Consider the following 8,621-nt stretch of genomic DNA (forward strand, 5'->3'; position numbering starts at 1 on the left):
GGTAATATATTATTTTGGATTTTTTTAAATGTAGCTAGATCTTATTTTCAAAGTAGGACTTAAAATCCAAAAATCCCAGCAAAAGAGTGCTACCTCTAACATGACTACTAGCACAGGCATCATATGTAACATAAGCCATATGATATATTAATATAAAGATTAACCCTTTCCAATCCACTGTCTGACATCTTCTACATTCTGATTGAAGCTTGTACAGCTTTAATGTCAGAAGACGTCCGACAGAGTATTCTTACCACCTACTGCCAGCCACTCCGCTGTTGGAGCCTCTCTGACATACACACACTGGCTTTAGTCAGCAGATGGCACCATTGTAAAACAGCAAAAAGAGAAAGCCTGTTAGGAAACCATGAATCCAAAAATGGGTTGGAGGGGGTTAAAGGAGTATTCCCACCTTGGCAAATTATACTTTATGCAAAGGATGAGGATAACTTGTCAACCACTGGGACCCCACCAATCCAGAAAAATCACACACAGCAAGTCCCTAACGTCTGACAGAGGTGGCCGCGTATGCACATCATAATGCCATTCACTTCAGTGGGACCCCAGAGAGAGCCCAGTTGAAGTGCTCAGCAATCTCTGGAGGTCCATCTTAACTGAATGGGACTGCCGGAGATGGCAGAGTGCTGGAATGTGTTCCTCTCTGGCCGTTCCCAGAGTGAATGGTGTAGTGGTGCACGTGCAAAATTCAGGGACACATAGGGGGCAATTTCTCTCGATCGATGGGGTCCCAGCAATTACTGTGGATACGTAATAACTTACCAAGGTGGGAATACGCCTTTAGCGCTCCTACCCACTTGCGTTTTTTTAACGTGATTGTCAATGGGACTTTCTATTGTTAAAAACACAGCACACAAGAATCACAAAGCACAAACTTGTGATGTGTTTTTAACATTAGAAAGTTCCATTGACAATCGCGCTAAAAAAAACGCAGCAATATCGCAGCGTTAAAAAACGCAAGTGGGCGTGAGCCTTAAATGCTTTTATGTTAAAGATGAGTTTGTACATTTCTACCGCCTTCGACTCCACAGCCCTATCATCTCTAAGCATACACTGCGGTATTTGTTTGGGCTCGGTAATTAAGTCCAAAGCCCGGTGTCAGTATTTCTTTTTTACCGACCACATTGATGGCTGGTAAAATATAATCGTCTGTTGTGAGCAACTCCAACCGGGCAGCAACTCCACACTATCAAGTATCTCACTTCGTAGCTCCAATCCAGTGGCCGCAGCTGTCACCAGACTCGGACCTCTCCCCGGTGTCTGCGCTCCTGCACATCCTGTATGCAGCGCAGACGCCGGGGGAAGGTTAGAGTCTCTGGTAACAGCTATGGAGTGAGGGAAACACTTGACCGGGTGGGTTGCCGCCCGGCCAGCAGTTAAACCCTAGTTTCACATGAGCAATCACGGTTTTGCCAGGAAAAAATTGAGGCAGAATAGTGTCTTTGGTCCTACGATTTTTGAGCGTCTGCGATGCTTTTTCTTGAGAATAATCTCGCATCGCTGTGGAGTGCTCAGGACTTTCTAATGTTAAAAACGCATCGCATGAAAATCACAAGTTTGTGCGTTGTGAAGCGATAAAAAGGAGGCTCCATAGGGAAACAGAATGTTGTGCCACTCTGTGGTATTAGCTGCTTCTGAGGGGCTTTTATGGGCACTACACGACTGGCACTGCTGAGGGGTAATACGGGCACTGCGCTGCATGTGGTGTACTGGATCCAAATTTCTCCAGCAGGATGTGAGGTATTCTGTAGCTTCCTAATTTTATAGCGTGATGTCCACATCAAAAAGAACTCAGACTGACGCATTTATCAGTAGGAACTCTTAAGCAGCTCTGCCCAGTTACAAGTGGGTGAGCCTCCTTTATTAAAACTCATAATACCTGCCCTTTATGGGCGTATAACATATGACATAAGCAATACATACTTATTGTTATTGGTTGAGCTATATAGAATCTCCTCCCCTTCCCCCCTCCTCAGGCCTCGTGTACAAACTAGTCTTTGTCCTCTCGCCATGTGGTCAGGCAAAGACCTCTTCCTTTGTCCCAGAAGTTGAGATGGGGGAAAGGGTAGGAGAGACGCCCACGGTGTACTTTCCAGTTTAACTGCATACCTATGTAATTTAAGCCTAGAGAGGCTGCTTTGAAACTTACATTGGGGTAATGTTATAGCACACATCCTTTCATCATGCCAATGTCCAGCAATTACCATAATTAACGATGCCGCTACCAGTCTCTGCAGAGTTTAATCACTATAGCTGTGTAATACATCTAGTTTATACAAATCAATAGACATTTTACGCTAATTAATCATCATTTTCTACTACAGTGGTTGGCGCTGCCACGGAGCTAATATGGCGGCTGCGTTGATGGTGAACCAGGAAACCTTTGACAAGCTGAAATGCTTCCAGCATCAGTCACCTATAAGCACATAACCACACAGCTGTCACAGCATACACTAGCCATTACTGTCCCAGTGACACACTCCCCACACATGCAGCACACCCCTCCTGGCAGAAGCGCTTCGGATTCAGATTTGTATTGCGGATTCTGCAAATGGCGTCAACACGGAGGATTCGTTTGCCGTACGCAGCGTCACAGGCTGGGCCTCCCACATGCGGAGTCCGACCCGCTTGTGTGAGTCGGGCCTTACACGGGACGATTGTCGGATAAACAGTCTGCACGAGCGGGTGACGTCTCTGCCAGCTGTTAGTGCTCGTGCGCACTGTTGAGACAGGCTGAATATCGCTCAGCGCTTCACATTCTATGTATACACGGAGCGGGGAGCGTTTAGCCGCAGCGGGAAGCGGGCGAACCAGCAATGATTTTTAAGCAGGTTGAAAGTAAGCGGCAGACGGTGAACGACGGCATTGCATTTAGATGTGACGATTGTCGCGCATTTTTGTTCACTTGAACGAATTTTGCTTGATAATCATCCGGTGTATATGGCGCATAAGAGCTCCTTCACACGGGCGTATAATCAGTCCATATTCACGTATTTGTTATGTACGCAATATAGACAGCATAGAGCCCATTGATTTGCATCGGACTAAGGATAATTTTACATGAGCGAGTGCAGTATTGGACCGCGAATCATGTCTCAATATTGCGCTCGCCAACAGGTGATGTTCGCCACAGATGTGGGACCTTTTGTATGAAAACTGCTTCGCATCACCTCGGAGTAACGATTGTTTTCAATGGGAGACATTGTATCGCACTGGCCTAGCATACGGTGCGATGCTGCCAGCGGCCACATTGAAAATAATGGTCAATGTGAGGGAAGGCACAAACGTAGGACATGCTGCGATTTTTTTTTCTTGCCATGTGATGCGTGAAAAAATTGCTTAGGTGTATGACCCCATTCAAGAGAACGGGTTCATATTTGTGCTGATCACAACGCACAAATCTTGCCGTTTTTGTTGGATGTGTGGAAATGGCCTAATTCAGATGGATGTTTTTTTATGACATCAACAGGGGCTTCTGTTGTTTTGTGCCTGTGGAAAAAACCCCGTAGTAGATGCACCCTCCAAAAAAACACCCGGCGCACTAAATACGCATATATACATGCAGTAAAAATAGACCGAAAATCCATAGAGCAGTGAGAACGAGCCCTCAGGGTCCGTTCACACAGGGTGTAGATGCTACGCGGTTTTGTGGACAGTCTGCAGCATGAAGTGACGTGTTGCAGATGTTGGGCCATATTTACGAGGCTGACTTTCCAACGCGATTCCTTGTGTTGCGAGACGCACTGAAATCACACGTGAAAAGAACCAATTACTTCCAAGGAGTTAAGTTACACAAGTGATTTTTCACTCGCAGCAAAAGTGCGCAGTTGAAAAGCTGCAGCGTGTCCTATTTGTGGCCAACTCTGTTCAAGAATCGCCCTTCATGTTCTGTGAGTACGTGAAACAAGAATCACATCCTACTTGCATGCCGCGCAAACTGGACGATGTCCATGCATTTAGACCCAGCGATTCTCGCTGAAAAGACGTCTTTGAATGAATTTTGAGCAAGAATCGTTGGGTCTTTACACTACCAATGCACTGTGGTGGATTAGATGGTGTGAAGATGGTGTCAGCCATCTTGGATGGCTGAAATCAGGACCCAGAATTCACGGATCGGAGGGACGGCAGAGGAGAACAACTGCAAGTAATGTACCCCCTACCCGATCTAGTCTTCAGTCAGAATTTTGTCCGGAAACCAGAGGCTCGCTTTAATACCTGTGTACTTTATGGAGTATCTTTGGGCAATAAAAGGGATGTTGTATATTCTACCATTCCAAACTGCATTGAATGTCTGCAGCAAACCATGATGTTTGTGTTTTTATATATATATATATATATATATATATATATATATATATATATATATATAATATGTATGTGTGTATACACTGGCATAACTATAGGGGATGCAGAGGATGCTGTTGCACCTGGGCCCAGGAGCCTTAGGAGGCCCATAAGGCCTCTCTTCTCCATATAGGGAGCCCAGTACTATGAATAAAGCATTATAGTTGGGGGCCCTGTCACAGGTTTTGCATTGGGGCCCAGAAGCTTCAAGTTACGCCTCTGTATGTATATATATATATATATATATATATATATATATATATATATATATATAGTGCTAGCATGACAATGAAATAGTGGTTCAATTTCCAGTGTCTCAGGGAAGGTACATCCACGGTCAGCCAATATTCATGATGGGTCCTAATAAACAGACTGGGGGTACAGGTGTAGTGGCCCAGAACACCATCCTGGCCCCCTCCATGAATACCATACATGTTTGTCCTATGTAGATTCATTGTGCAAAGCTTGTTCTGCCATATCCAGTGTGTGTGTTGCATAGCTACGGCGCTTGAGAGGTTAACTTCCATCAGCAAGGGGAACCGGGACAGCTATAGATTAGTGGCATGCCAGGACTTGTAGGGAAGCGTTGTCTGCAGCCAACGAGGTACAGGGGGCGTCACTCCCTGTCAGTCTTGTCTCCACCAGGACTTCCTGGTGGCTTCAAGATACAATAATACCATCCTCCCTGATCTCTGAGCTCTAGCCTGTGTTTATTGAAAGTGAATTGTACCTGCATTGCCTTGAAGTACTCTCTGTTTAAAAGTATATTTTTGCAAGTAAAGTTATACCGGGCCTCAACCGTTCCTGGAGATCCGAGGTACTATACACAAGTCTCCGTGTTCTTATTCTCCACTGCAAAGCATACCGGTGTATTTCCTTTCTTCCCCCTTTTTCCCCGTCTCCCCCCTCCTTTTCCCCTCTCCTTTTGACATATAGTGGGGCTGCTTGTCTATGATGCATTATATAAATGCCTTATGTCCACCGGTATGTTCACTCTGTTTAGAGTCCTGCGGGTGCAGTTTTTCGCTGCCAGACGGTCCCCTCGACTACTATGGCCACACACAAGATGGCGCAGTACGCTCACCCATTCTGTGATTGGTGATTTGTATTAAGAGGGTATTATGTAAAGGGCATATTCAGTATTGTGGGCTAGCTTGAAAAAGACCGTTTGGTTGAAACGTCGCTGACTGTCTGTATGTCATGGGAAGAATAAAGTTTTGATACATTCTTTGCAACCTGGATGCTGCCGCTTTATTTTACATTGGACTGGATTGGGGAACAAGTTCAGGTTCCTGGCGGCTGATGCATGGGGAAGGTCCGGCCACTTTTGTGGTGAGGAGGAGTGCTGCTGGGGACCTACTATTTATCTGAGAAGTATGATACTGGTCATCAATAAAATGAAAGTTTATTGTTACTCGGCAGTCGCTTGGTGTCCTTCTGACATGCAGGCAGGAGATAAAAGGGTGCCAAACAATAGGGCCCTGGGCCAACTGTCCCCATAGACAGATAATGTACAAACTTATTCCTCTAATCATACTAATGAATGCCTAATCAATCCTACAGGATGTATACAAACAATAGGTCCATGCAGCCGCGGTCCCGGGAGTGGTGCTCAGAACTGTCCTTAGGCAGAATGCATATTAGTATACTGGAAAGCGTAATATGTGTGGTCACCCCATAGGAGGAGAAAAACAAGAGCCAAAATAGCTTTTTTCTTTTCTCAGCAGAAACTAAAAGAATTATCAATCTTTATGGGAGAAAAAGCACCAGAAATTGTCTGGAAAAATGCCAATATGACAGCATGCTGTATTGGGAAAAAACGCCATGAGCAAAAAACAATGCAAAACAAGGGAAGAAAAGTGCAACAGGCAAAAAAAACACTCTACATTGCATTTAATATTTCCCTATTGACTTTTAGCTAGTGGTCGCCTTTTTTCTACAAGGAGAATGCAGGTAAAAATGCTGCAAAAAACAGTTTTCACATATCCAATGCACCTGAGCCAGTTTTCTGCCATGAAAAAAGTTACAATTTTTAGTGCATGCATGCATGTGGGGATATAGCTGCCTACAAATTATTACCTATGTACAATATGAACATTCTAGATAAATTCTGAGCAAGAATCAAAGTAATATTTATTTCCATATGTTAATAATTAGTGTAGCTCCTGTGGCCCTAATGTTATTGGATACTTTCCTTTGTACCTTTATACTAATGTCTGATACACTTCAGCTGGTATTCCTTCCACTTAGGGTTCTTTCACACGAGCAAATATAGGCCGCCGTTTTCATGGTCGGCTGATATACGCTACGATCTGATGCAGTGGATTCCAAAGCATCAGATCACATGGCCATATTACCGCTACGTGAAAGCGCCCAGCCGGGCCAATATAGCGCCGGGCGCTTTTATGTCGGGCCCAAAAGATAGTCCTGAAACTATCTTTTGGACCGAAATATGTCAGCCACTCCATGGGCTCCTATGGGAGCCAATGACAGCGGCCGGAGGTGGGAGGGGTTTAGCAACGTGACTGCTAAACTTCTTCCCTCTTATCTCCTCCCTTCTGGCTGATTCTAATGAGAGAGGGCAGGACAGGGGCGGAGCTGAGCACCACTCCGTCCTGCCTCCTTCCACTGCTGGTTGCTGCCCCTTGTCCGCAGCCAGCAATGGGAGAAGGCGGGATGGGGTGGTGCTTAGCTCCGACCCCTTCCCTCCCCCTTCCATTGCAATCAGCTGGACGGGAAGAGAGAGGAAGATGAAGTAGCCTGTCTTGTCACTCTATAGAATGTTGTTCCATTTACAGGATGTATATGTCTGGCAAGTTCTTTCAAAGAAAATGCATCAGCCTGTCTACAGTGGGGTAAGGAGAGTCGTCATCGGACAGTTGAGAAATGGAAAAGAAAAATGTTTTATGAAGTGATGAATCCCACTACTCCATCTTTACATCAGATGGCGGTACCTGGGTGTGGAGCATGCTGGGGAACACCACCTGCCCAAGGTAAGTACAGCGGAGGTTCCATTACTATCTAGGAATGATTTATGTAGCATGGTCTCGGTCCATTGGTTGTAGTGACAAGAGCCATGAACATGAGGTGTACCTTGACATTCTAGACAATAATGTGCGATCGACAATGTGACAATACACTGGGAAAAGTCAGCCATACTTCCGACCAGACAACATGCCTTGTCACACAGCCAACGCTGTTTTACATTGATTTGAGGATACAGATGTTCCACGATTGGACTGACTGCATAGAGTACCCACCTGAAGCCTACTGAACATCTTTAAGATGAACTGGTACGACGGGTCAGGAAATATGAACAGCGGCCATCATCTTTGAGAGAACTCGCCAGACGTTTGCAGGATGAATGTAGGGAAATACCAGCTGAAGTGTATCAGACATTAGTAGAAAGTGTGTCATGGAGACAGGGGCGTAACTATAGAGGATGCAGGGGATGCGGTTGCACCCAGGCCCAGGAGCCTTAGGGGGCCCATAAGGCGTCTCTTCTCCATATAGGGAGCCAAGTACTATGAATAAAGCATTACAGTTGGGGGGCCCCGTTCCAGGTTTTGCATTGGGGCCCAGGAGCTTCAAGTTACGCCTCTGCATGGAGAGTATCTGATGTCGTTTAAGCTGAAGGCGCCCCACTAAGTTTTAACAGATGGAAATAAGCACTATTTCTGATTCTTGCTCAGATGTCCAATTACTTTTGCTAGGATAGTATACATAAATGTTCACATGTACAAGCCCTTATAGAAGCTTTGGAGTGAGAGCGCACATGAGTTGCCACCTTCAATATTGGAAATACAGAATTGGAACCCCTTGTTTCACTGTATCTGTGGGGCTCCAGCTGTCTGGATTGGATAGCAGCCTTTAAAGCTCTAAACCCAGTATACGCTCCTGGAAAACAGCGTGCCACAGCCCTTCAAACAAATAACGTAATTCAACTGCATGTAGTTCCAGCTCATTCACAAAGGGAGTGGAAACTTAATTATCACAAATTAGTAATCTGCTTATTGTATGCATTGGCTACAGAGGCGTAACTTGAAGCTCCTGGGCCCCAATGCAAAACCTGGAACGGGGCCCCCAACTATAATGCTTTATTCATAGTACTGGGCTCCCTATATGGAGAAGAGAGGCCTTATGGGCCCCCCAAGGCTCCTGGGCCCAGGGGCAACCGCATCCCCTGCATCCTCTATAGTAGTGGTCCCCAACCTTTTTGGCACCAGGGACAGGCTTCAAGCAAGACCATTTTTACAAGG

The sequence above is a fragment of the Eleutherodactylus coqui genome, chromosome 3 (genome assembly GCF_035609145.1).
Source record: "Eleutherodactylus coqui strain aEleCoq1 chromosome 3, aEleCoq1.hap1, whole genome shotgun sequence".
Lineage (NCBI taxonomy): Eukaryota > Metazoa > Chordata > Amphibia > Anura > Eleutherodactylidae > Eleutherodactylus > Eleutherodactylus coqui.